Source organism: Bos grunniens, chromosome 5 (assembly GCF_055505025.1).
Source record: "Bos grunniens cultivar Pamir isolate PY7600 chromosome 5, Bosgru_T2T1.0, whole genome shotgun sequence".
Taxonomy (NCBI): domain Eukaryota; kingdom Metazoa; phylum Chordata; class Mammalia; order Artiodactyla; family Bovidae; genus Bos; species Bos grunniens.
In genome coordinates, this window is record NC_141169.1 from 33,695,888 (window position 1) to 33,722,429 (window position 26,542).

Here is a 26,542-nt window from a genome sequence, read left to right on the forward strand (position 1 = left end):
AGCAGAGGCTGTGAGGAGCCATGAGCAGACTGACCTCGAGAGGAAGCAGAATCGATGGACACATGGATGCTTTAAAAAAACAACAAAATTCTGTAAATCAATTATCCTTCAATAGAAAAATAAATTAAAAAAAGAAAATATTGTGAGTAAATGTGGGAAAGGCAATCAACTGTGAAAGAGAATGAGTTTCCTAGAGGAGCAAATCTGCAGAGAATAAGTGCAGCATGTTCTGGAAGGCACAGAAACTCCATCACCTGACCTCCCAGAAGGCTCTTGGCATGTCCATGAGTTTCTCATTGCAGTCTCTTCCAGCCTGGCTCTGATATATTCAGACCTTCTTGAAACCTGGGTGTTCTGCTTTTCTGGGGTTCTCTGAGACTTGACCATGAGGCTGAGATCACTGTTTCCTCATTTTTATAGGATTAAATATAGCACATTCTTCATGACTTGAGGTGATCTGAGTCTTTGGAGAAGGAAATGGAAACCCACTCCAGTATTCTTGCCTGGGAAATCCCATGGACAGAGGAGCCTGGGCAGGCTACAGTCCACGGGGTTGCAAAGAGTCAGACACCATTTAGCGACTGAGCCCGAATGCGTTGAGTCTTATTCTTCAAATCTAGAGAACCTAACTCCAATGGTCTCTTTGCCCTGCGGGGGTCCCCTCAGCACAAAAGGTGGAATAGGTACAGCTGAGCATCGTGGAAAAGGCATGGTCTTCCAAACACATTGGTCTGAGCTGCAGGCCAGGCCTCCACCTGTGCGCTGTGGAGGCTTTGGGGAGGTTACTTACCTACTTTTAGTATTTGTCCTTCCTACCTGGAAATGCCTGTGGCTCAGGATTGCTGTCAGGCCCAAGAATGGTTTATGTCAGGAGTTGGCATGATGCCCCACACATTGCTTGGTACAAGTTCATGCCCTTCCTTCTCTGTGAATGCTTCCTGTCTTGCACAATAAAACCCCACCCACCCATTACCCTTCAGGGCAACAGCTATAGTTAAAATTGTCTGCTTCCTGTTTCCCTGGTTTCTGCTGTTTAACTCTTTTGAGCTCACACACTTAAAGAGTGAAAGCCAGTCTGGTCCTAGCCATAAACATAAATTTGAGGTCAGAGTTTGGGCCCATTTCATATGAAAGCTACTGCGAGTTCAGTAGAAGAATATGGTTGGAAGCCCACTATAATGTAGTCAGTTTCACAGGGCATTGGGGACAGGGAGTTACCTTTTTTATATCTACCCTCAGTCAAGCTGCCATCAACAATTTCTGCACAAGATATGCCAAGATTGGAGGACCATAGCACTGTATGTGATGAACTGTGGCACAGAGCGATTAAATCACAGTTTATTCCAAATTTCACCTATTTAGGATTTACAAATGTATGATGATTTTTGAACAGTGTGATTAAATATTGTAAAGATGGTGTTTAACTCTCTTGTATGTGTTGGTGGGGGGAGGGGGGTGAATGGAGAGAGTCAGTCATATTTGGCTCTTTGTGACCCCGTGGTCTGCAGCCCGCCAGGCTTCTCTATCCATGGGATTTTCCTCACAAGAATACTAGAGTGGGTTGCCATTTCTTTCTCCAGGGATCTTTCAGACTCAGGAATCAAACTAACACGTCCCAAGTCTCCTGCATTGCAGGCAGATTCTTTACCACTGAGCCACCCAGATCTTAACTGGGACTAATTAAGATTTAATCTAAAAGTGTCTCCCCGTACTGTCCTGCTCCTAGACAGGGTTAAGGATTTATGGGCGAGTGACTCAATAGCTGCTCTGTCTCTCCAGAAATCAGCAAACATCTATAAATCTTGCTGAGCTCCACCAGAGTATTACTATGTAGAAAAATATATGGTGGTATTGTGTTTATGGTGGAGCCAGATTACCCTAAAATCATAACATTCAAGACACATCTAAATTCTTCCTGAGAAACTAATCTGCCTGTTTTCCCTGCTTGGACCTGTTTTTCCTGCAAACCTTCAGAGTGTAATTTTTTTTAAGGGACCTGTATAAATCTCTCTGGAGCTGTTCATTCTAAATTCTTTATTTTCTAGTAATCTCAAAGAAGTGGCTTTCTGTGCCCTGCTGACCTCCTTCACTCAGAACAAAAACAAAAGAAAACATAGACCAGAAAACTGAGCATCCTCAGGAATCCAACTAGGCAATGTGAAATATGCACATTCCACAAGTTCCATCAATTATTTCTTAGGCATAAAAGACAAGTGCAAGTATTCCACCAACTGAAAGATCTGCCTCAAAAAACAGAAACCACAGAATCAATAATTCTCTAAGGACAATGAAATGAGGAAATCTTTTATGAAAAACCAATGGGAGAACTTGGTAGATCGTTCGTCATTCCTTCCTACCATGCACAAAATTTCCCCCTAAATACATGCTGAGTCAGGGTAAATCCCAGTTTGAAAAGACAATAACACCCCTTCTGCAGGAAGTTCACTATGACTCTCAGTTAAAGTTAGACAAGGTAGAGAGAAATCTAGAACCGAAAATAATAGTTGCATCCTCTAGGAACCTTGTCATGTGTCATGTAACATACATGTATGTTCTGTGCCTTTGTCTAGATGGTTGAACAGAACTTGTATAAATCAGTAAAAAAGATATTGTTAATTTAATAAATAAAATGATGGACTGAGTTTTCAAATGGAAACCTTTTCTGTGAGAAGTTCTGTATCAAGGACAATCCAAAATAGCTTGCTTAGGTTGCAACACAAATGCCAGTACTCAAGGGGAGAATATGCCTCAAGAAAAGGTCAAGTTAAACTCAAAGAGTAAGACATGGCATATAATTACCATCTCCCCATGGACATCTAGTTGTTACAGAACTACCATCAGACAAGATAATAGATGGAAAGGAACACCTGAAAGGGGAAGAATCAAAATTCATGAAATTGTTCAATAAATAGAATGATGAGAATGCTGTCTTTAGCAGTGTCACACCACAAATCCAGTGTCATTATAATGTTATGCTATATAAAATCCAGTTATTTCTCATGATTAAATGACTTAGGATGGGGACCAAGACATACCATTTTCTCAATCATTTAGAAGACATTTTTCTCTCATCACTGTCGTTATTCAACATTGAAGAAATAACTCTGTGTTTCATAAGAGGAAGAGCCAGGAGGGCTACCTTCTAGCACAGTAAGGCTCTTTCCCTACTGCTTCAGCTCAAAGTGTTTTGTATTTTCTTTGAGAAAAGACCCATTCTGTTCCCTTTGGCTGTCTGTCCTGTTCTGTCCTAGGTTTGGTTGTGCTTCATGGGACTCTCATGCCTAAAGTGATTCCTGACCTTACACATATTTTCTACTTTTCTCAATTCCTCCAGGACAATGCTGAACAGGTCCCAGACACTGATGGAAGTGAAATCAATCAAACATCCCATCATTCAGGCTCTCCTTTCATGATTAAGGATGTTTTCCTTCCAGAATCCTGACTCTTTTCTGTGTCTCAGGAAATGGTAACACCATCTTTTCCATCAAGAATCATTACAATGAACACGATGGACTTTTTTTTCACACAAATCACCCTGAGTTTTTCTCTGAAGTCCCTTAGTTTTCTTAGAATTCTTTTGTGTTCCTTCCAGTAGCCTTAAATAACTGAGTGGTATGTATCCCTGCTTATTGTGCTGTCTCTCTGGCGCTCCTCTTGTTTCTCCTTGGAGCTCCTTTGGAGCTCAACAGAGTCTCTATACAGAAAGGGTCATTGTGTGTGGATAGACACCCTGACTGGCACGATGAAGAGCTCTCAGAAAAGACAGCCTTTATTTTTACTCAGAGATTAACCTGATTACTTGTAATGCCATCATTTTTTAAAAATAGCACCTCAAGGAGACAAACAGAATGAACTAAGTACCACTTTATGGAGTTTTAGAGTTGCAAAACATTCACAATACTGATTATAATCTCCAGAAAATTAAAGTTCAGAAAGCAGTTGTTGGTCTCCAGATTGCTTTACTTCCCCTCTACTGGATCATGTAGAACTTGCCTATTCCTCCTGAGGGTCCTTGGCAAGACTCTCTTGTGCATTCTTCTCTAAGTGTGGTTATTAATTAATTAGTTCTATTATATAAACATCTGAATGCAGAGTTCCAACGAATAGCAAGAAGAGATAAGAAAGCCTTCCTCAGCGATCAATGCAAAGAAATACAGGAAAACAACAGAATGGGAAAGACTAGGGATCTCTTCAAGAAAATCAGAGATACCAAAGGAACATTTCATGCAAAGATGAGCTCGATAAAGGACAGAAATGGTATGGACCTAACAGAAGCAGGAGATATTAAGAAGAGATGGCAAGAATACACAGAACAACTGTACAAAAAAGATCTTCACGACCCAGATAATCACGATGGTGTGATCACTGACCTAGAGCCAGACATCCTGGAATGTGAAGTCAAGTGGGCCTTAGAAAGCATCACTACGAACAAAGCTAGTGGAGGTGATGGAATTCCAGTTGAGCTATTCCAAATCCTGAAAGATGATGCTGTGAAAGTGCTGCACTCAATATGCCAGCAAATTTGGAAAACTCAGCACCGGCCACAGGACTGGAAAAGGTCAGTTTTCATTCCAATCCCAAAGAAAGGCAATGCCAAAGAATGCTCAAACTACTGCACAATTGCACTCATCTCACACGCTAGTAAAGTAATGCTCAAAATTCTCCAAGCCAGGCTTCAGCAATATGTGAACCGTGAACTTCCTGATGTTCAAGCTGGTTTTAGAAAAGGCAGAGGAACCAGAGATCAAATTGCCAACATCTGCTGGATCATAGAAAGAGCAAGAGAGTTCCAGAAAAACATCTATTTCTGCTTTATTGACTATGCCAAAGCCTTTGACTGTGTGGATCACAATAAATTGTGGAAAATTCTGAAAGAGATGGGCATACCAGACCACCTGATCTGCCTCTTGAGAAATTTGTATGCAGGTCAGGAAGCAACAGTTAGAACTAGACATGGAACAACAGACGGGTTCCAAATAGGAAAAGGAGTTCGTCAAGGCTGTATATTGTCACCCTGTTTATTTAACTTATATGCAGAGTACATCATGAGAAACGCTGGGCTGGAAGAAACACAAACTGGAATCAAGATTGCTGGGAGAAATATCAATGCAGATGACACCACCCTTATGGCAGAAAGTGAAGAGGAACTCAAAAGCCTCTTGAAAGTGAAAGTGGAGAGTGAAAAAGTTGGCTTAAAGCTCAACATTCAGAAAACGAAGATCATGGCATCCAGTCCCACCACCTCATGGGAAATAGATGGGGAAACAGTGGAAACAGTGTCAGACTTTATTTTTCTGGGCTCCAAGATCACTACAGATGGTAACTGCAGCCATGAAATTAAAAGACACTTACTCCTTGGAAGGAAAGTTATGACCAACCTAAATAGCATATTCAAAAGCAGAGACATTACTTTCCCAACAAAGGTTCATCTAGTCAAGGCTATGGTTTTTCCTGTGGTCATGTATGGATGTGAGAGTTGGACTGTAAAGAAGGCTGAGTGCCGAAGAATTGATGCTTTTGAACTGTGGTGTTGGAGAAGACTCTTGAGAGTCCCTTGGACTGCAAGGAGATCCAACCAGTCCATTCTGAAGGAGATCAGCCCTGGGATTTCTTTGGAGGGAATGATGCTAAAGCTGAAACTCCAATACTTTGGCCACCTCATGTGAAGAGTTGACTCATTGGAAAAGACTCTGATGCTGGGAGGGATTGGGGGCAGGAGGAGAAGGGGACGACAGAGGATGAGATGGCTGGATGGCATCACTGACTCGATGGGCATGAGTCTCAGTGAACTCCTGGAGTTGGTGACGGACAGGGAGGCCTGGCGTGCTGCAATTCATGGGGTCGTAAAGAGTCAGACACGACTGAGCGATTGATCTGATCTGATCTGATCTGATTATATATTAATTTATTCACTCAATACCGCCTCCCAAACCCTGCTGCTTATTCCAAAAAAGATTTAAGGTAGATTGTCATCATTCTTGTGGGAAAACAAGAGGACTGCTCTGTTCCTCGGTGTTTTTTCACAAAGCCCTTTGTCCCCAAGCTGGCCTTCTGCTCCTTATTTCTCTCACCCAAGAAGCAAGGCCTGGTCTTTGGAGAAGGGCCCTACTTTTCTCTTCTAAGGCAGTTTTGAAGTATCTGGTTGGAACAGCGGCCAGAATATGCCTTGCTCTCTGTCTAGTATTTCACTTGGAAGAGAAATGGTTTGTATCACCTTTGAGTTTAAAATCTCATATACAAAATATCTAATTTTTTTAAAAAATTGAAGAAGGACTTCCCTGGAGTCCAGTGGTTAAGACTTCACCTTCCAGTGCCGGGGGTGTGGGTTCGATCCCTGGGTTGGAGAGCTTAAGGAGCGGCTGAAAAACCAAAATACAAAATAGAAACAGTATGGTAACAAATTCAATAAAGTCTTCAAATACAGTTCACATAAAAAAAAAAAATCTTTGGGAAGAAACTAAAAAGAAGAAGAAATTTCAAGCAGCTTCCCTTGCTTAGAAGCAGATTAATTGTCCATGCATTTTAATGAATCCAAATCATGACAAGAAATATCACGAACTGGGCCCATGAGAGTTTGTTTCAGAAATGGAAACTGACAGCTAAAAATGTATCCATACATTTTCTACTTACGTTTGTTCATTTCATGTGTGTTGCTTCTAGAATGTCTGCCATTACAGAAATAGGTGATTTTTTTTTCCAGCCCTTTCAATTGCCATAGTGAATTTTAGATCCCTCCCATCTGTGATCCAGCCATACCATACAACAGTTTCTCATGTCCTTCTGTCTGCTTTAGGAAAATGCCTCTAGTTTTCCTGGGGATGTTTTTCCTATAGGAAGAATTCAGAGAGAAAATAACTCAGTTGATAAACGTGATGAAAATGGACCTAGTCTTTGCCATATGGTGGGAATTATGGAGAGATTCTTTATCATCCCATTATACTCAGCTGTTGTTTACTTTTTGTGAATTGAATGTTGACAGTTATAGTTTGAGGGTTTTTTTAAAAACAGCATATGCTGAACAAGATAAAATATTTAGAACAACTTACTCTGGACTTAGCAATTATACTACATTCTTCCAGCTCATGTATGACTAAATTAGAACATTTAGTAATGTTTGGAGACAACTCCCACACTTCATAAGCACCAAGGGAAAAAAATATAATTTATTTAATTGGTTTTCATTTGAAAGGGAAATAACCCCATTTCAAGCATCTCAGTGTTAGAAAAGGCACTGTGTATTCCCCGTGAAAATACACAGATGCTCATACATTTGGGAAATTAACATGTATCTTCCACAAGGAAACGTATGAAGGCTATTTCATTACATTACAACCATTCCTTTCACCCACATGGTTTTGCAGAAGCACTGCCAGTCACCTCATCTTCCCCTCATATACTCTTTACAGAAGCCCTGAACTTCAGACCAGAGATGAGGCTTTTAAATTATCATTGGTTTCCAGTGTTACCATTGACAGACATCATTGATTCAATAGGCACTTAAGGAGAGTCTCCTCAATTGTGCCAGGCCTGTGCTGGGCACTAGGAATCTGAGATGAACTCACTGTGACCCCTTCTTCAAAGACCTCCAGACTTAAAGGCAGAGTCAAGGAAGAAAATGCACAATTACAATGCTGTAGTGGAGAGGGGGCACAGAGGGACACCTCAGTCAGCCAGAATGGGAAATGATGGCTGTAGGATAGCTAAGGAATATTACCAACAGCAGGATGTTTGAGTGAGTAAGGTGGAGAGAGAAGCTTCATGCAATGATATCACTCAAAGGCAGGAGAAAGCGCCCTGAGTCAGTGATCACTATTAGTTCATTGGTGAGGGGAGGGAAGAGGGGAATCAGACTGAACAGTTAGGTGCAGAGCAGATGGTGTTGGACTTTGCATTTGAACTTTACCCTGAAGGCAGTGGGGAACACATGAAGAATTGTGAAGTTCTCTGGTGTTCCATCTGGGAGGCTGGGGAGGAGCTGAACAGAGGGCAGTCTATGCTGTATGACCCTGAGCTAGCACTGTGGCAAAGGAGTGTAGACCTGAGTGAGTGCTCAGGGTGGATCAAATGTGTCTGATGTGTGGGAAATCTTGTTTGCAGGAGAGCTTAGGTAGAAACACTGGAGGGGAAAAAAAGAATTGCTGTGGACTTAAAAATGCACAACGTGAGACATGTGAATTAAGTTTTATCTGGGGCAAAATGTAGACTGTAGTCTGGGAGACAGCACCTCAGATAGCTCTGAGAAACTGCTCCAAAGAGGCAAGGGGGACGGACAGTATATATGTGATTTTGGTAAATGGGGAATACATGCAATCCAGCACATATTTTTTTTGTAGAAATTTCTGCTCATCTTGTGAAGCTTCTGCTAGTCACGAGGAATAGTCATCACCATGAAGGATTTTAGTTCTTTTTTAGATATGAGAAGATACAAGAATTGAGCTCATAAAATCAGCTTCTGAGAATATCTAATTATCTGAAGACCTGTTCTGCCAGGTTTTTTTTCTGAGCACAGAGTGCTTCATTTCTACTTTCCACCCTGAACTCCTTAGGGCGTGTTGAAGGTCAGCAGCTGCAGCAGCACATGATTTAATCCTTGTAGAGGTAGATGGTAAGCACCCATGGCAAGTACCAATTTGTAGTTGACAGGGCCCCCTCATGGTCATAAATTTGACCATACTTCGGGAGGTATTTTACAACCATTTTATCCTATAGTGCTGGGAAGGCTCATTTTTGGGTTTGGCAAAGGTTTCACTGAGAAACCACTTAACGTTTGTTACTGGACTAGGCTTTTATAGTCAAAGATATTTGGACCTGTCTGTTAATACAGTCTAGGAAAAGAATTCCCTTTTGCTTTATCTTTTTATATTTAGAGTTATATTATTACATCCATTGATTGCATACAGAACTGTACATTTGATTAACTGCTTTAAATTGGCTAGTCATCATTATTTTCTTTGGAGATTTAGTTACACATTTGGCAATGAAAGAAACAACATTCATGAAAAATAGGCAAAGTACAAATAATATAGCTAGCAGTTTTATTGAAGTTATAAGTAAGAATTAAGCCAAAAACTTTCATTAGGTGTAACCCAGTATATTCTTCGGTTATTTGACTTAATCCAGTGGGAAATTATATACTGGCACTGTTTCTAAAGCTTCTAGCCCAATTTTTTAGTGTGCTAGGCTGGTTATTCTTAGTATAATTTAATTGTTCCCAAGATAAAAGAAACCTTAAATTGTAAATGACCATAGCCTGGTGTTAACTACATAAATCTATTCTATAATTGTGTGATCCAGCACATATTTTTTGTTAAACCTCTATGTAATTGTGAGAGGCTTTATCTTTTTGACTGAATTTTTGCTTGTTGCTTTTATTGAGCTTGAGTTACTTAGAAGAAAATTCATATTACGGCCAGAGTCAGAGCAGGTATTAACTGGCCAGGTGAGAGGATTCCACCTAGTAATATTAAGAGTCACCTGAACAGGACTGAGCTTTTTTGTAAAATAATTTTTTAAGGGTGATTTAATTAGAGCCTTGAAGTGGAGAAATCCACTAAGGTAATCTAGAGGTACTAGATGCAGGTAATTGGCCACAAACCAATAATTGGGTTGGTTTTTAAAACTAGCACAGGATCATGTCCATGACAGAAGAACATCTGATTTATATGCAAAGGTCTAAGAAGTTAACAAAACATTATGAGTGATCATACAAATCAGGTTCAGCATTTTGGGTAAGGTGCTTACTTTTGATGTCTTTTTTTCCCCCCTCCCTTCTGGTGCAGGGGTAGCTTTCTTTGCTTGAGTGTTATTTTAAGGTAAGTTTGAGATCAGCAATTCTCTTTATAGACCAGTCTGGTGTACTGGCCTTTAGAAGTGAGAATTCAAGAGTCAAGTTCCCTTCAGTTCTATTGTACATGAGCTAGTTAAGAGTACCTGATAAAAAGTTTTTTATCTAGGTAGGAGACAGCCCCTTTGGGCATATATAATCCCCTGTTTGCGGCTCATGGGCATCTGATTTTTATACAGAGATTGTTGACACAAGCTTTAGAAATAAAAGAGTGGTTTTTTAAAAAAATAATTTAATTAACTTTACATTAAAATAGCATAATAGCAAGCAACTATCTGGGAAGTGAGTTAGTAAATACAGACCTTCATTAACAAAACTGGAATTTAACATTTATTGAAACAATCTTTTTTTAAATTACCCTAATTTTTACCTAATATATTCAACAAATTAAGACTAATTTGTTGCAAAATAAGTTTGGTTTAAAATTTTAACATTTATTGAAACCTAACTTTTTAAAAATAATACATTTACCAAATATATTTAATTCAGACTATTTTGTTGCAAAATAAGTTTGGTTTAAGAAAAAAAATTGACCTGATAATCTATATAAATATAATTGATCGTATAGGCTTTCACCGTTTTAAACTTTTTAATAAGGAGTTTTAAACTGAAGCTTAAAAAAAAAAAAAACTCTGAGGACTAGGACGCATACACCAATGGCTTATTACATGTTTTACCTACAAATCTAGCTGAATTCCTCCCTTTACAAGGTCCTCAAAAATACCTTGAGGTTTTTGTACCTCTTGGTGAGGTAGCTTTCCTAATTTATCTGAGAAAGTTGCTGAAAACCTAAGAGTTTACAATCTTTAGAGGGACCAGATAGAGAAAAAAGATTAATGTCTTAATTTTGTTTACAAAAGTATGATTACCAAATTACTATACGTCATAATTAACTTGAGGGGAAGGTTTTCCTTACATCTGGAAAACACACATTCAACTCAGTAATTTTTTAGACAGAAACCATAAAAATTATAACCATTTTTACCAGTGTATTCAGTCCTTTTGTTAACTAACTTTTTGTTAATAGTTTATGAAGCCATCAGGTTTCTCATTAGGATTTTGAAATTTCTTACCCAGTTCAGCATTATGGTCTGAAAGTTAGAAACTTATATTTATTTAAAAGTTTTTTGTTAATCTTTTTGAAGAGGAAGCATTTTTTTGCAAAGGCATCAGACTAAAACCATAACTATATATCAACAAAAGACTTAAGACATATTTAAATTTGATTACAATACAAAGTAACTTGTTACTGCTGTGCTATACAACACTTGCAGATAATAACTAGAATTATGACTGATAACATTTTACCAGGATATGTCAGCATTTTAGGAACTCCATATAAATTTTAGAATATTTATATTAATAACATTTACCATACAATATAAATCTGAGAAGATTTATTACTCATTTGACAATACTTCCCATGTAATTTAACATAGCAAATGAACTTAATTAGTCTAACATCTCTCATTGGGATGTTTCAGGAGCACTTTGAAGCATCCCAAAGTTAGCTAGAGGTCAAAAAGACTTCATTAGAATTTGATTTAGGAAATTTTGTCAAAGAATATTAAAAGGATTTAGAACAATTAGTCAGATAAGATCATAGGTTACTGTGAAACAATAGTTACTTATTTAGCCAAAATAATAATAAAAGATTTCAAAGGTATATACAGAGCAGATAGCTTAAAAGTAAAAAATTTAAAATCTGATGTTAAAGGCAGTTGAACATTTTAAGAAAACTTGTACCATGCACAAATTTTTTTTTCGGGGTCCACTTTCCACAAACCTTTTTGTAATCATTATTTAATTTGCCCATCCAAAAACAGTCACCTGTAACTCAGATCTATTTCCTTCTTTTAAAATAAAATGCAATTCCACTCCCCACACCTTCTTTACTGAAAACACAAATCCTACTTTACTTAAGGAACCGTGAACTGACCTTTATATTAGCATTTTGTAGATTGGTGAGCATAAATACCAGTGATACTTAAAAAAAAAAATTGCTTTCTTACAGAGAACATCTTAGGATGGCACCAAACATATTTATTAATAGTTGAAATATCTTCAGCTTTTCTGTAAGAGGAAGCCAGTATATAGTAGTTAATGTTTTGTATCTTGTTTTATTTGGGAGTGACCTAGATGTTCAATAAACTTCCTTTACTTAATTTAGCACAGCCCTAGAAATTTAATTTAGCAAAATTTAGAGAGACTAAATAGATAGAAATCTTTAAAGCATAATTATTTTTTAGTAGAGGTTATTTAAAGCTTTTATTTTATTTACATTTTCTTTCTTTAAAAGTTTCTTTACATTGAATTTCTTTCCTTGCTAACAAAATTGCAATAGCTATAAGATTTTATTTAACTATGCTAAACCTAGGCACAATTAAAGTATTATAATGGATTATTATACTGATGACTTTAAAACATGTTTATATTAGATTGACAAACTTTAACATTAATACCAGGTATTAATTTAATATTGGATATTTTTCAGTTTATATAAAACTGAAACTTATTTAGCTTAGTTTTCTTTTTTTTCAGTAAAGATTTTTTATTTTTTCTTAATATATATTTATTTTACTAAAGTATAGTTGACTTACAATGTTTCAGGTGTATAGCAAGGTGATTTCCTTATGTGTGTGTGTGTTTGTCGCTTCAGTCGTGTTCAACTCTTTGCGACTCCATGAACTGTAGCCCACCAGGCTCCCCTGTCCGTGGAATTCTCCAGGCCAGAATACTGGAATGGGTTGCCATGCCCTTCTCCAGGGGATCTTCCTGACCCAGGGATCGAACCCAGGTCTCCCACATTGCAGGCAGATTCTTTACTATCTGAGCTACCTAGGAAGCCCCAGTTCAGTTATACATATACACATATATTATTTTTGAAATTATTTTCCATTATAGGTTATTACAAGATGTTGACTATAGTTCCCTAAGCTATAAAGTAAACCTTTGTTGCTTGTTGCATATCTATTTTTTTTTTTAAGTAGAAATCTAGCATTCTATTAATACTTAGTCAAACAAGTGGGATCAAAATGTCATAGATTTTTCAGCTAGGCAAAAATTCAGTTTTTTCTAAAATATACATTATATACATACTTCATATATACGTATACAAAAGCTTTTTTACTATTCTTGATAAAGGCTTGAGAAAGAACATAAAAAAAAGAAGAGATGGAGAAATTGAAAAACATGAACTAAATGAAATGGGAGCACTGAATATGAAACAGGAAAAGTGAAACAAGCTAGATAAAAGGAAAAGATCATCATATAGTCTAGTTGTTTTTAAACATGGTTGCTCATTAGAGCTCTGGAGGAAAAGGAAGCAATACCTGGGCATTCGTATTTTTCAAAAAATTCTGATATGCATATTGGTTTTAAAAAGTGATTATAGGTTTTTCTATTAGATCCTAGTTTTGGTGATATAGAGGTCTATTATTTTTCTGTTGACCCATCATGATACAATGGTCTTAAGTGATTAATAGTTATATAATCACAATAGCAAAAAATGCTTATGGGTTTTCACAATCAATAGCCAGACAAAAAATAAAAAATAATTATGATTACAAGCCATAATGGGATAATGATTAACCTAACAATATAAAATAATTGCATACAATTTGGGGAGTCAGGCAGATTGATGTGGTAAATGAAATTGCATAAACGCACATGTATTCGTCTCCCCAGCGTCTATGTCTTTTGGTTGGTGCCTTTGGTAATTATCAATGGGTGTTCATTGGATGGACTGATGCTAAAATTGAAACTCCAATACTTTGCCCACCTCATGCGAAGAACTGACTCATTGGAAAAGACCCTGATGCTGAGAGGGATTGGGGGCAGGAGGAGAAGGGGACGACAGAGGATGAGATGGCTGGATGGCATCATTGACTCGATGGACGTGAGTCTGAGTGAACTCCGGGAGTTGGTGATGGACAGGGAGGCCTGGCGTGCTGTGATTCATGGGGTCGCAAGAGTCGAACATGACTGAGCAACTGAACTGAACTGATCCTATTACAGTTTTCCTAATTGTTTTGGGTTTATTTTCTGTAGGTCTTTTCCATCTCTTGTATTTCCTGTCTAGAGAAGCTCCTTTAACATTTGTTGTCCAGCTGATTTGGTGGTGCTAAATTCTCTTAACTTTTGTTTATCTGGAAAACTTGATTTCTCCATCAAATCTGAAGGAGAGTGTTGCTGGGTAGAGTATTCTTGGTTGTAGATTCTTCCCTTTCATGACTTTAAATATATCTTGCCATTCCCTTCTGGCTTGTAGAGTTTCTGCTGAGACATCAGCTGATAGCCTGATGGAAGTTCCCTCATATGTTATTTGTCGTTTTTCTTTGTTTCTTTAAATGTTTTACCTCTGTCTTTATTTTTTGTCAGTTTGATTACTATGTGTTTCAGTGTGTTCCTCCCTGGGTTTTTCAGCTTGAAGTGAAGTGAAAGTCGCTCAGTCGTGTCTGACTCTTTGTGACCCCATGGACTATACAGTCCAGGGAATTCTCCAGGCCAAATACTGGAGTGGGTAGCCTTTCCCTTCTCCAAGGGATCTTCCAACCCAGGGATCGAACCCAGGTCTCTTGCATTGTAGGCAGATTCTTTACCAGCTGAGCCACAAGGGAAGCCCAATTTTTCTTCTATTTACAATTTTCTTATATTTTTTTCAGCTAAATTTTCTTGTATTTAAAATTGTTTGATTTGTAAATGCTTACTTTTTTTTAGGCCAATAAATTTGAGCTCATTTACAAATTAACCTTGGCAAAACTATCCAAATGTTAGGGGAAGCACACTAACTAAAACCACCCACCTTGGCTAGGCACCATAATAACCATTTGCATGAGTTATTTTATCACAGGAGTTGCTAGTAAGGAACATGGAACTGATAAGCCACCACCAACCAGAAGAGTTCAGGAAAGGTCAAAAGGAGACACCACGTGTCTGACCACCTCCCAGAATCCTTCTTGCTGGCATCCATCTTGGCTGAGCAATGCATGTGCCACTAGGAAGGGCTCTTGAGTCAGAATGATTGGCCAAAGAAAATCCAGAAACTAATTCCATTATCATCAAACCTGAGACTATGAGCCATGAGGCAGAGCAGTTCTCCTGGGTTCCCTTACCCTACTGCTCTCCACCAGGACGCCCTTTCCAATAAAATCTCTTCCTTTGTCAGCTCATTTGTCTCTTCAGACAATTCATTTCTGAGTGTTAGAGGAGAGCCCACTTCTGGGCCCTGGAAGGTATCCCCCATCCTGCAACATAAAGACAAAGAAAGACACATACTGAGACATACATATATTCAGACAGACACAACAAGAGATCTGGCTTTATTTTTTAAACTTAATTTTGAATTAGATATCTTAATATCAAACTCACTAACTTATAAGAAAGATTTTAAAATGCTTTCCCTTTTCTGTTCTGTTTTTTTTTTTTTTTTTTTTCAGTTTTAGGAATTAGAGATGGTCTGGATGACACAGTGGTAAAGAATCTGCATACCAATGTAGGAAACGCAAGAGATGTGGGTTCAATCCCTCCCCTGGAGAAGGAAATGGCAACCACTCCAGTATTCTTCCCTGGAAAATTCCATGGACAGAGGACATCTGGTGGACTGCAGTCCATGAGGTTGCAAAAAGTGGGACATGACTGAGAACACACGCACAACTCATAGATAAGATAAGTGGTCATGTTCTCCTCATTTGGACTTATTCCTTTAGGCATGTGTGTGTGGGTGTGTGCCCATGCTCAATGGTGTCTGACTCTTCGAGATCTTATGGACTGAAGCCCACCAGGCTTCTCTGTCCATGGGATTTCCCAGGCAAGAATAGTGGAGTGGGTTGCCATTTCCTCCTCCAGGGCATCTTTCTGCCCCAGGTATCAAACCCACATGTCCTGCATTGGCAGTTGGATTCTTTATCACTTGAGCCACTTGGGAAGCCCATATTCCCTTAGTACATACATATACATATATATATATATTTTTTTTTTTTTCAAGCTAACTTTCTCTACTGGTTGGAATTAAACTGGTTCCAATCAGCAACTTAGCAACAGCAAATCAGTAAAGAAGGTTAGCTTGAAAAAAAAAAAAAAAAGGAGATCAGTCCTGGGTGTTCATTGGAAGGACTGATGTTGAAGCTGAAATTCCATATTCTGGCAGCCTGATGTGAAGAGCTGACTCATTTGAAAAGACCCTGATGCTGGGAAAGATTGAGGGCAGGAGGAGAAGGGGACGACCGAGGATGAGATGGTTGGATGGCATCACTGACACAATGGACATGGGTTTGGGTGGACTCTGGGAGTTGGTGATGGACAGGGATGCTGGCGTGCTGTGGTTCATGGGGTCGCAAAGAGTCAGACATGACTGAGCGACCGAACTGAACTGAAACTGGTTGGGGGTTGGTTAACCTTTGACTAGTGCTGTGCACTTATATTGGTGAAATTAAAGGCTCATCGCTTTTATAGATACCCCCTTTTCTTTCTTTCTTTTAATGGTTCTGAAAAGTTGGTCAGCCAGTGTAACAAGCATTAGTGTGTAACACAGACCAACCTAGATTGTTTTTTTTTTTTTTGACTAGAGTAGCCAAATCCTCATCTAAGCCTTCTAAGAGGCAGACCACTGGAGGTAATGGAATTCCAGTTGAACTATTTCAAATCCTAAAAGATGGTATTGTGAAAGTGCTGCACTCAATATGTCAGCAAATTTGGAAAACTCAGCAGTGGCCACAGGACTGGAAAAGGTCAGTTTTCATTCCAATCCCAAAGAAAGGCAATGCTAAAGAATGCTCAAACTATCGCACAATTGCACTCATCTCACACACTAGTGAAGTAATGCTCAAAATTCTCCAAGCCAGGCTTCAACAATATGTGAACTGTGAAATTCCAGATGTTCAAGCTGGATTTAGAAAAGGCAGAGGAACCAGAGATCAAACTGCCAACATCTTTTGGTTCATCGAAAAAAGCAAGAGAGTTCCAGAAAAACATCTACTGCTTTATCGACTACACCAAAGCCTTTGACTGTGTGTATCACAACAAACTGTGGAAAATTCTGAAAGAGATGGGAATACCAGACCATCTGACCTGCCTCTTGAGAAATTGGTATGCAGGTTAAGAAGCAACAGTTAGAACTGGACATGGAACAACAGACTGGTTCCAAATAGGAAAAGGAGTACATCAAGGCTGTATATCATCACCATGCTTTTTTAACTTCTATGCAGAGTACATCATGAGAAACGCTGGGCTGGTAGAAGCACAAGCTGGAATCATGATTGCCAGGAGAAATATCAATAACCTCAGATATGCAGATGACACACCCTTATGACAGAAAGTGAAGAAGAACTAAAGAACCTCTTGATGAAAGTGAAAGAGGAGAGTGAAAAAGTTGGCTTAAAGCTCAGCATTCAGAAAACGAAGATCATGGCATCCAGTCCCATCACTTCATGGCAAATAGATGGGGAAACAGTGGAAACAGTGTCAGACTTTATTTTTTGGGGCTCCAAAATCACTGCAGATGGTGATTTCAGCCATGAAATTAAAAGATGCTTACTCCTTGGAAGGAAAGTTATAACCAACCTAGACAGCATACTAAAAAGCAGAGACATTACTTTCCCAACAAAGGTCCGTCTAGTCAAGGCTATGGTTTTTCCAGTAGTCATGTATGGATGTGAGAGTTGGACTATAAAGAAAGCTGAACACTGAAGAATTGATGTTTTTGAACTGTGTTGTTGAAGAAGACTCTTGACTTCAAGAGTGCAAGGAGATCCAACCAGTCCATCCTAAAGGAGATCAGTCCTGGGTGTTCATTGGAAGGACTGATGTTGAAGCTGAAACTCCAATACTTTGGCCATATGATGTGAAGAACTGACTCATTTGAAAGGACCCTGATGCTGGGAAAGACTGAAAGCGGTAGGAGAAGGGACGACAGAGGATGAGATGGTTGGATGGCATCATCGACTCAATGGACATGAGTTTGAGTGGACTCCAGGAGTTGGTGATGGACAGGGAGGCCTGGCATGCTGCAGTCCATGGGGTTGCAAAGAGTCGGACACAACCAAGCGACTGAGCTGAACTGAAGAGGCAGATTTAAGCAAAGGATCATTTGGCAGTTAGGGAATGACTTAGGTGTCAAGTCAGAATATGGCTTCAAAGTTTTTGTTTTGTTTTAATCCTCCTTTCCTGGGGACAGGGGAGCAGCAGGAGGTACAAGAGTTGGAAGAGATAAAAAAGAGAGAGACAGCATCTGGCCAAGCAATTCAGGTTGAAGAAAATATGAGAGGGAGAGACAGAATCAGTGACAGACTGTTAGCAGCCTTTTTTTGTTCTATGGTTTTAAGAGAAGCTTCTAGATACTAATCAAAGTAAGCATTTCATTCAGTCTGTTTGACCTTACGGTCAGCTTTTCTAACTGTGTGCCTGTAAATATTAATTTTGGAATATCAAAAGAACTCCAATTTGGTCATTTTTTGTTAGGATCTCTTTTCGTATAATTTCCCCAAGTAAGTAAATACTTGCAAGTATAAGTTTTGTACATACATATCCCTGGCTGAGGTTTTAGTTAAGAGGCTGGCTTTCTGATGTCCCTTGTAAAAGCATCAGATCAGCCTCTTAAGTAACCATTCAGCACTGACAAGTAAGTCTCCTACAGCTAAGCAAACCCTGGTATCTTTCAACCAGCCCCCACCAGTATATTTTAATGGAGTGGGTATTCCTTGGCCAAGCCCCACCAAGCATCTTTCCCCTGGATGGGGGGTGGGAGTGGTATTCTCCTAGTATCTTTCAACCAGCACCTGCTCAAAGTGTCTTTCGTTTCCAACTGGTCATGTATTCCTCAGTATGTTTCAACTGAGCCCCACCTAGTGTCTACACATTGAGTGGGTATGCCCCAGTATCTTTCAACTGGGCCCCTTGCAGTACCTGTCGGCTGAGAGAGGGCAGGTTGTCTGCTCCACTACCAAATAAAACTCAGGATCATCAACCAATATGGGAGATCTGAGAACCAGGAGATACTTACCCAATTTGTCTAGACTGTCCAAGGAGGCAGATGGGCAGATGGTGCCAAGGCTCTAGTTCCTCAAAGAGTTCAGGTGAAGTGAAGTCTATGCTGGGTCCCTTCGTCAGTTGCCGTAACTGTTGATTTTAAGGAAATTGCAACATGAGAATTGCGAGTTAAGCTTTATTTGGGGCAAAATGAGGACTACAGCCTGGGGGAGCAGTTTCTCAGCGCTATCTGAGATGCTGTCTCCTGGACTGCAGTCCTCATTTTGCCCCAAATAAAACTTAACTTGCAACTCTCACATTGTACATTTTTTAAAAAGTTGACATTCCCTTTCCATGCTGCTATGGCTGGGCTCCAGGACTACAATGGAAGGATATATTTTGCTCTAATCACAGTTGATTATCCAGCACTTACTGTGACCAGACCTGGTGCTAAGCACTTTTCATTGAAGAGGATCAGAAACTGCCAGTGTATAAGGATGACTTTGAGCTGAAAGCAACTGAGAGGCAGAAGATGTGGAAAGACTACTCTGTTCTCCCTGGTCTGCCTGAGAGCAGGGTACCAGTTGCCCTTTATGAAGGTGTCCAACCCAACAAGAAGGGAAGAATGACTCTAATCTCTGGAGATGGAGAGTAACATCGAGATGAGTCTTATTAAAGACTCATTACAGACCTTATTACAGACCTTATTAAAACACCCCTCATCTTCCGTTAGTTCCCCCATATATCTCTAGTTACTTCCCCGCAGTCTATCATCCCCTGAAGCTCAAATTTCCTCTCCTTTGTTAAAATGGGTGTATAAGACCCCAAGTCTGACCAATTCTTTGAGTTTCACTTCTCGTCTGTGAGCTCATATAACTATTAATAAAAAAATTATCTTTTCTCCTTTTAATCTACTTTTCATTAATTTAATATTGCACAGCCCCAGGCAGTAAACCTAAGAGAGTAAAGGAAAAGGTTTTCCTCTCTGACAAGATACATCATCATATCTTTGAACCCTCATCCCTCTCAGTAAAGAAGGTTCTATTATCCCAGCATGAAAAGTGAAAGTGAAAAGTGTTAGTAGCGTCTGACTCTTTGTGACCCTGTAGTAGACCCAGACTCTGTAGTCTGCCAGACTCCTCTGTCCATAGAATTCTCCAGGCAAGAATACAGGAGTGGGTTGCTATTCCCTTCTCCAGGGGATATTCCTAACCTAGGGATCGAACTCAGGTCTCCTGCATTGCAAGCAGACTCCTTAGCATCTGACCATCTGAGCCACCAAGGAAGCCCCGGCATACTGATACAGAAACTGACCTAAGAAATATTAAGGAACTGATCCAAGGTCAAGTAGCTAATAGGTAGCAGGTCCAGAATTAAGACTCAGGCCTATGTGACTACACAGCCTGTTCATCTAACAATTATGGTGTAATCCCAGCCTGATGGAAAGATAGTGCCAGTAGACACAGATTAGGGTGCCAGGAACCCTGTAACCTAATTCTGTCCTGCCACTATCAACAATAAAGTTAATCATGTAAATATTTGTGCTGTTTTCTGTTCTGTTATTGTTCAGTCACTCAGTCATGTCCAACTCTTTGTGACCCCATGGACTGTAGCATGCCAGGCTTCCCTGTCCTTCACCATCTCCCGGAGCTTGCTCAAACTGATGCCCATTGAGTCGGTGATGCCATCCAACCATCTCATTCTCTGTCGTCCCCTTCTCCTCCCGCCTTCAATCTTTCCCAGCATCAGGGTCTTTTCTAGTGAGTCAGTTCTTTGCATCAGGTGGCCAAAGTATTGGAGTTTCAGCTTCAGCATTAGTCCTTCCAACTTAGTCCTCCCAACATTAATCCAATGTTCAGGATTGATTTCCTTTAGGATGGACTGTTTTGATCTCCTTGCAGTCCAAGTGACTCTCAAGAGTCTTCTCCAGCACCACAGTTCAAAAACATCAACTCTTCGGCACTCAGCCCTCTTTATGGTCCAAGTCTCACATCCATACACGACTAAATTGCATGAGATAAAGTATGCCTTTGAATTATGGGCTGAATTTTGTTTCATTCAAAATTCTCATGCTGAAGTCTTAACTCCGAATACCTTAGAATGTGATTTTATTTGGAGACAAGATCTTTAAAGAGGTAATTAAATTGAAAGAAATTAATTGGGTGAGTCCTAATCTAGTCTGACTGGCATCCCTTTAAGAAGATGAAATAAGGACACAGATTTACATAGAAGGAAGACCACGTGAAGACGACTATCTATACACCCAGTGGGGAGGCCTTAGAAGAAATTACTCCTGTGATACCTTGATCTCAGGCTTATAGCCTCCAGAACCGTGGGAGAAAAGTTTCTATTGTTTAAACCAGTCCATCTGTAGCCCTTTGTTATGGCAGCCTTAGTAAATAAGCACAATCATATAATCTATCTGCCTTATCAACATACACTTTTAAAATTCCTGTTATGTCCTAGACACTATTCTAATTTCTTTTATCTATCTTGAAATGGCAATGCTTACTACCTTACAGTAGTGAGCCCACAAGCCAAACCACAGATATTTAAATTCTGTGGTTACAAGAAAATGAAACAGGAGTCCTTTCAGTTCTGTTAAATGCAAAACAAACACCTATGCACACCAGGTGTGGACTTCTGCATTTGACATGAACCAAGGTGGTCAATTGCTTTAATTTGAAAGAGGAAAAGTAAGCAGCAGATCTCCTGCTGATGGCCTTATTTTGAACAGGTGAAACTCTCTTCTTAGTGGGTAACTCAGCTGCCTCAGACTTAACTAAACTGCCATGACCAGCTTACTATTTGCATGCACGCTAAGTCGTTTCAGTTGTGTGTGACTCTTTGCGACCCTATGGACTGTAGCCCTCCAGGCTCCTCTGTTCATGAGTTTCTCTAGGCAAGAACCGGAGAAGGCAATGGCAACCCACTCCAGTACTCTTGCCTGGAAAATCTCATGGACGGAGGAGCCTGGTAGGCTGCAGTCCATAGGGTCAAGAAGAGTTGGACACAACTGAGCGACTTCACTTTCACTTTTCACTTTCATGCATTGGAGAAGGAAATGGCAACCCACTTCAGTGTTCTTGCCTGGAGAATCCCAGGGACAGGGGAGCCTGGTGGGCTGCCGTCTCTGGGGTCACACAGAGTCGGACACGACTGAAGCGACTTAGCAGCAGCAGCAGGCAAGAATACTAGAGTGGGTTGCCATTCCCTCCTCCAGGGGATCTTCCTGACCCAGAGATCAAATCCACATCTCTTACATCTGTTGCAATGGCAGGTGGGTTTTTTTTTTACCAGTAGGGCCACCTAGGAAGCCCCCAACTTACTATTTACCCAACTTCAGAGCACTAAGCCACTGAGGGAGGCCCCCATGGAGAGCAATCGCTGATACAGATGATGAGAAGAGGATCAACTGAACTCCCCAGCTTATGTGGAGAAGGTTCAGGAGAATGTTGTGGGGGAGGAGAGGGGTGAGCTGAGGTGGGGAGAAAAGATGGAGAGAAACACATTAGCTATGGCAGGAGAGAAATGTAAAGAAATGGGAGAGACATTTTAGAAAGGTTTTTGGTGTGTGATGTGACAGACTAGAGATCTCTTCAAGAAAATTAGAGATACCAAAGGAATATTTCATGCAAAGATGGGCACAATAAAGAACAGACATGTTATGGACCTGACAGAAGCAGAAGATACTAAGAAGAGGTGGCACGAACACACAGTACTGTACAAAAAAGATCTTGATGACGCAGATAACCATGATGGTGTGATCACTCACCTAGAGCCAGACTTCCTGGAATGTGAAGTCAAGTGGGCCTTAGGAAGCATCACTATGAACAAAGCTAGTGGAGGTGATGGAATTCCAGTTGAGCTATTCCAAATCCTGAAAGATGATGTTGTGAAAGTGCTGCACTCACTATGTCAGCAAATTTGGAAAACTCAGCACCGGCCACAGGACTGGAAAAGGTCAGTTTTCATTCCAATCCCAAAGAAAGGGAATGCCAAAGAATGCTCAAACTACTGCACAGTTGCACTCATCTCACACACTAGCAAAGTAATGCTCAAAATTGTCCAAGCCAGGCTTCAATAAAATGTGAGCCATGAACTTCTACATGTTCAAGCTGGATTTAGAAAAGGCAGAGGAACCAGAGATTAAATTGCCAACATCTGCTGGATCATCGAAAAAGCAAGAGAGTTCAGAAAAATATCTACTTCGGCTTTACTGACTACACGAAATGGCTGTCTGAGGAGGCCTTACAAATAGCTGTGAAAAGAAGAGAAGTGAAAAGCAAAGGAGAAAAGGAAATATATAATCATTTGACTGCAGAGTTCCAAAGAATAGCAAGGAGAGATAAGAAAGACTTCCTCAGCGATCAATGCAAAGGAAAAGAGGAAAACAATAGAATGGGAAAGACTAGAGATCTCTTCAAGAAAATCAGAGATACCAGGGAACATTTCATGCAAAGATGGGCTCGATAAAGGACAGAAATGGTATGGACCTAACAGAAGCAGAAGATATTAAGAAGAGGTGGCAAGAATACATAGAAGAACTGTACAAAAAAGATCTTCTGACCCAGATAACCATGATGGTGTGATCATACATCTAGAGCCAGACATCCTGGAATGTGAAGTTAAGTGGGCCTTAGGAAACATCACTATAAACAAAGCTAGTGGAGATGATGGAATTTCAGTTGAGTTATTTCAAATCCTAAAAGATGATGCTGTGAAAGTGCTGCACTCAATATGCCAGCAAATTTGGAAAACTCAGCACCGGCCACAGGACTGGAAAAGGTCAGTTTTCATTCCAGTCCCAAAGAAAGGCAATGCCAAAGAATGCTCAAACTACTGTGCAATTGCACTCATCTCACATGCTAGTAAAGTAATGCTCAAAATTCTCCAAGCCAGGCTTCAGCAATACATGAACCGTGAACTTCCAGATGTTCAAGCTGGTTTTAGAAAAGGCAGAGGAAACAGAGATCAAATTGCCAACATCCGCTGGATCATAGAAAAAGGAAGAGAGTTCCAGAAAAACATCTATTTCTGCTTTATTGACTATGCCAAACCATTTGACTGTGTGGATCACAATAAACTCTGGAAAATTCTGAAAGAGATGGGAATACCAGACCACCTGATCTGCCTCTTGAGAAATTTGTATGCAGGTCAGGAAGCAACAGTTAGAACTGGACATGGAACAACAAACTGGTTCCAAATAGGAAAAGGAGTACATCAAGGCTGTATATTGTCACCCTGCTTATTTAACTTATATGCAGAGTACATCATGAGAAACGCTGGACTGGAAGAAGCATAAGCTGGAATCAAGATTGCTGGGATAAATATCAATAACCTCAGATATGTAGGTGACACCATCCTTACGGCAGAAAGAGAAGAAGAACTAAAGAGCCTCTTGATGAAAGTGAAAGAGGAGCATGAAAAAGCTGGCTTAAAGCTCAGCATTCAGAAAACTACGATCATGGCATCCGGTCCCATCACTTCATGGCAAATAGATGGGGAAATAGTGGAAACAGTGTCAGACTTTATTTTTTTGAGCTCCAAAATCACTGCAGATGGTGACTGCAGCCAGGAAATTAAAAGACGCTTGCTCCTTGGAAAAAACTACGACCAACCTAGATAGCATATTCAAAAGCAGAGACATTACTTTGCCAACAAAGGTCCGTCTAGTCAAGGCTATGGTTTTTCCAGTAGTCATGTATGGATGTGAGAGTTGGACTATAAGGAAAGCTGAGCACCGAAGAATTGATGTTTTTGAACTGTGGTGTTGGAGAAGATTCTTGAGAGTTTCTTAGACTTCGAGGAGATCCAACCTGTCCATCCTAAAGGAGATCAGTCCTGAATATTCACTGGAAGGACTCATGCTGAAAAGCTAAAACTCCAATACTTTGGCCACCTGATGCGAAGAGCTGACTCTTTTGAAAAGACCCTGATTCTGGGAAAGATTGAAGGCAGGAGGAGAAGGGGACAACCGAGGATCAGATGGTTGGATGGCATCACCGACTCAATGGACATGAGTTTGAGTGGACTCCAGGAGTTAGTGATGGACAGGGAGGCCGTGCTGCCGCCCATGGGGTCGCAAAGAGTCGGACATGACTGAGTGACTGAACTGAACTGTGATAGACAGATTCCTCTTTAATCTGTGTACAAAAACATTAATAAAGCTCTTCCTTTTTGAAGGCTGCACTGGCTATCAGCCTGTTGACTCTGGATGCATTCCCTGCCTGTGTTCTCTCTGACTGTCTTGAGCTATGACTCCCAGGCGCTCTTGACCACCAACTCTATGTTAGGTTTGCCAGTGAGAGGCACTGGTGGAGATTGGAGTTGGGAGGAAAGGAGAAGTTAAGGTATTTCTCGCCTTTTTCTCTGTATTGGGAGGCATGCCTGGCAGCAGCTGCAACTCCTGTATATTAATAACTTCTGCTTTTGCCCTAACAGAGCCCTGATGATACTAGGTGTTCCTGAGTGGTCCCAGCTCCTGGGCTCAGGTAATACCACCTTTTCTATTTGTTCTTCTAGCCCAAAGAGTGGGTAGTGTCTTCCCGGTTGCTAATTTGGAAGCTGCCTCATCTACCTAGGTTAATCTTTCAACTCCTCTAACACTTTTATAACTAATTCCCTGTGTTTAATGCCCTCTGTTTAATAATCCTAGTGTGGATTTTGTTTTCCTGGCAGACCCTGACTGATACAGAGGAGAGACATCTTTTCTCTTGGTTTATATAATGAGCATTTCTCTAAACACAGGCTTTGTCTCTCATTGCCCCTTTACTTATTCCATTCCTGGGACTCTGGAGTGAGTAATCTGATCATAATTTTGGAAGAGTCACTAGTCCCATTGGATCAGCTCTGCTTCTTCCTTTTTGGAGTGAGTCTTCCAAGAGAACACAATGTCTCTCTCTATTGAAAATCTTGCCTGTGCAGGCCTGCTCTGGTCCAGCAAGTGTCTGCCTATGGGCAAGTCTGTCTAGTTTCAGCCCATTTGACTGCCTTGTCTTCTAGCCTGGTCTCTAGAAGTAACAAAGGTGACTCCATTTGTCTTAACTTTGTCTTATTTCCTCAACTTGGTCAGCATGGGAAAGAGGATTACTGTTTACTGAAGCTTCTTCTGAGACCCTAACATTATTCATCAATTGTTTTGGAACTGAGTTTATAGTTGTTTTTTTTTTCTTTCAGATCAGATCAGATCAGTCGCTTAGTCGTGTCCAACTCTTTGTGACCCCATGAATCGCAGCACGCCTGGCCTCCCTGTCCATCACCAACTCCCAGAGTTCACTCAGACTCACGTCCATCGAGTCAGCGATGCCATCCAGGCATCTCATTCTCTGTCGTCCCCTTCTCCTCCTGCCCCCAATCCCTCCCAGCATTAGAGTCTTTTCCAATGAGTCAACTCTTCGCATGAGGTGGCCAAAGTACTGGAGTTTCAGCTTTAGCATCATTCCTTCCAAAGAAATCCCAGGGCTGATCTCCTTCAGAATGGACAGGTTGGATCTCTTTGCAGTCCAAGGGACTCTCAAGAGTCTTCTCCAACACCACAGTTCAAAAGCATCAATTCTTCGGCGCTCAGCCTTCTTTACAGTCCAACTCTCACATCCATACATGACCACAGGAAAAACCATAGCCTTGACTAGACGGACCTTTGTTGGCAAAGTAATGTCTCTGCTTTTGAATATGCTATCTGGGTTGGTCATAACTGTCCTTCCAAGGAGTAAGCGTCTTTTAATTTCATGG

At 40.3% G+C, this 26,542-nt stretch overlaps 1 protein-coding gene across 3 annotated transcripts in view; it reads right to left on the minus strand.

Moving 5' to 3' along the window:
• Positions 1 to 5,867: 5,867 nt before the first annotated feature.
• Positions 5,868 to 26,542, minus strand: part of PCED1B (PC-esterase domain containing 1B) — a 195,687-nt gene continuing 175,012 nt past the window's right edge. Inside the window, exons 6-9 of one of the 3 annotated variants that reach the window (XR_015163731.1) lie at positions 18,843 to 18,958; positions 14,959 to 15,090; positions 6,757 to 6,827; positions 5,868 to 6,359 (exon numbers count right to left, since the gene is read on the minus strand). The gene's annotated coding sequence lies outside the window, so the exon portion shown is untranslated. Of the gene's footprint in view, positions 6,360 to 6,505; positions 6,828 to 14,958; positions 15,091 to 18,842; positions 18,959 to 26,542 lie in introns of those variants that run through there. The other 2 variants (XR_015163730.1, XR_015163732.1) reach the window with 2 other exon arrangements.